We start from the raw sequence: 2,500 nt of genomic DNA, 5'->3' as shown, positions 1-2,500 counted from the left end.
GCGCAATGCAAGAACAGGCCAAAAACTGGCCAAAACGGCCCAAAAACGGGCCAAAACTGGCCATTTTTGGCTGCACGAGCGAGCGGCGAGCGGCGGACAGCGAGCGAAGCGAGAGGCAGCACCGTCCCTGCTATACGAAAGCCCCATCCAGCCCTGTGCCACCCGGGGGGTTCCAGGGTGCTGAGATGGCTGACGTTTTGCTCCGCTCTCGACGGTCACCGCGCAATGCAAGAACAGGCCAAAAACTGGCCAAAACGGCCCAAAAACGGGCCAAAACTGGCCATTTTTGGCTGCACGAGCGAGCGGCGAGCGGCGGACAGCGAGCGAAGCGAGAGGCAGCACCGTCCCTGCTATACGAAAGCCCCATCCAGCCCTGTGCCACCCGGGGGGTTCCAGGGTGCTGAGATGGCTGACGTTTTGCTCCGCTCTCGACGGTCACCGCGCAATGCAAGAACAGGCCAAAAACTGGCCAAAACGGCCCAAAAACGGGCCAAAACTGGCCATTTTTGGCTGCGCGAGCGAGCGGCGAGCGGCGGACAGCGAGCGAAGCGAGAGGCAGCACCGTCCCTGCTATACGAAAGCCCCATCCAGCCCTGTGCCACCCGGGGGGTTCCAGGGTGCTGAGATGGCTGACGTTTTGCTCCGCTCTCGACGGTCACCGCGCAATGCAAGAACAGGCCAAAAACTGGCCAAAACGGCCCAAAAACGGGCCAAAACTGGCCATTTTTGGCTGCACGAGCGAGCGGCGAGCGGCGGACAGCGAGCGAAGCGAGAGGCAGCACCGTCCCTGCTATACGAAAGCCCCATCCAGCCCTGTGCCACCCGGGGGGTTCCAGGGTGCTGAGATGGCTGACGTTTTGCTCCGCTCTCGACGGTCACCGCGCAATGCAAGAACAGGCCAAAAACTGGCCAAAACGGCCCAAAAACGGGCCAAAACTGGCCATTTTTGGCTGCACGAGCGAGCGGCGAGCGGCGGACAGCGAGCGAAGCGAGAGGCAGCACCGTCCCTGCTATACGAAAGCCCCATCCAGCCCTGTGCCACCCGGGGGGGTTCCAGGGTGCTGAGATGGCTGACGTTTTGCTCCGCTCTCGACGGTCACCGCGCAATGCAAGAACAGGCCAAAAACTGGCCAAAACGGCCCAAAAACGGGCCAAAACTGGCCATTTTTGGCTGCACGAGCGAGCGGCGAGCGGCGGACAGCGAGCGAAGCGAGAGGCAGCACCGTCCCTGCTATACGAAAGCCCCATCCAGCCCTGTGCCACCCGGGGGGTTCCAGGGTGCTGAGATGGCTGACGTTTTGCTCCGCTCTCGACGGTCACCGCGCAATGCAAGAACAGGCCAAAAACTGGCCAAAACGGCCCAAAAACGGGCCAAAACTGGCCATTTTTGGCTGCGCGAGCGAGCGGCGAGCGGCGGACAGCGAGCGAAGCGAGAGGCAGCACCGTCCCTGCTATACGAAAGCCCCATCCAGCCCTGTGCCACCCGGGGGGTTCCAGGGTGCTGAGATGGCTGACGTTTTGCTCCGCTCTCGACGGTCACCGCGCAATGCAAGAACAGGCCAAAAACTGGCCAAAACGGCCCAAAAACGGGCCAAAACTGGCCATTTTTGGCTGCACGAGCGAGCGGCGAGCGGCGGACAGCGAGCGAAGCGAGAGGCAGCACCGTCCCTGCTATACGAAAGCCCCATCCAGCCCTGTGCCACCCGGGGGGTTCCAGGGTGCTGAGATGGCTGACGTTTTGCTCCGCTCTCGACGGTCACCGCGCAATGCAAGAACAGGCCAAAAACTGGCCAAAACGGCCCAAAAACGGGCCAAAACTGGCCATTTTTGGCTGCACGAGCGAGCGGCGAGCGGCGGACAGCGAGCGAAGCGAGAGGCAGCACCGTCCCTGCTATACGAAAGCCCCATCCAGCCCTGTGCCACCCGGGGGGTTCCAGGGTGCTGAGATGGCTGACGTTTTGCTCCGCTCTCGACGGTCACCGCGCAATGCAAGAACAGGCCAAAAACTGGCCAAAACGGCCCAAAAACGGGCCAAAACTGGCCATTTTTGGCTGCACGAGCGAGCGGCGAGCGGCGGACAGCGAGCGAAGCGAGAGGCAGCACCGTCCCTGCTATACGAAAGCCCCATCCAGCCCTGTGCCACCCGGGGGGTTCCAGGGTGCTGAGATGGCTGACGTTTTGCTCCGCTCTCGACGGTCACCGCGCAATGCAAGAACAGGCCAAAAACTGGCCAAAACGGCCCAAAAACGGGCCAAAACTGGCCATTTTTGGCTGCACGAGCGAGCGGCGAGCGGCGGACAGCGAGCGAAGCGAGAGGCAGCACCGTCCCTGCTATACGAAAGCCCCATCCAGCCCTGTGCCACCCGGGGGGTTCCAGGGTGCTGAGATGGCTGACGTTTTGCTCCGCTCTCGACGGTCACCGCGCAATGCAAGAACAGGCCAAAAACTGGCCAAAACGGCCCAAAAACGGGCCAAAACTGGCCATTTTTGGCTGCACGAG

Source organism: Musa acuminata, unplaced genomic scaffold (assembly GCF_036884655.1).
Source record: "Musa acuminata AAA Group cultivar baxijiao unplaced genomic scaffold, Cavendish_Baxijiao_AAA HiC_scaffold_66, whole genome shotgun sequence".
Lineage (NCBI taxonomy): Eukaryota > Viridiplantae > Streptophyta > Magnoliopsida > Zingiberales > Musaceae > Musa > Musa acuminata.
Note: the sequence above shows the minus strand (reverse complement) of the source record.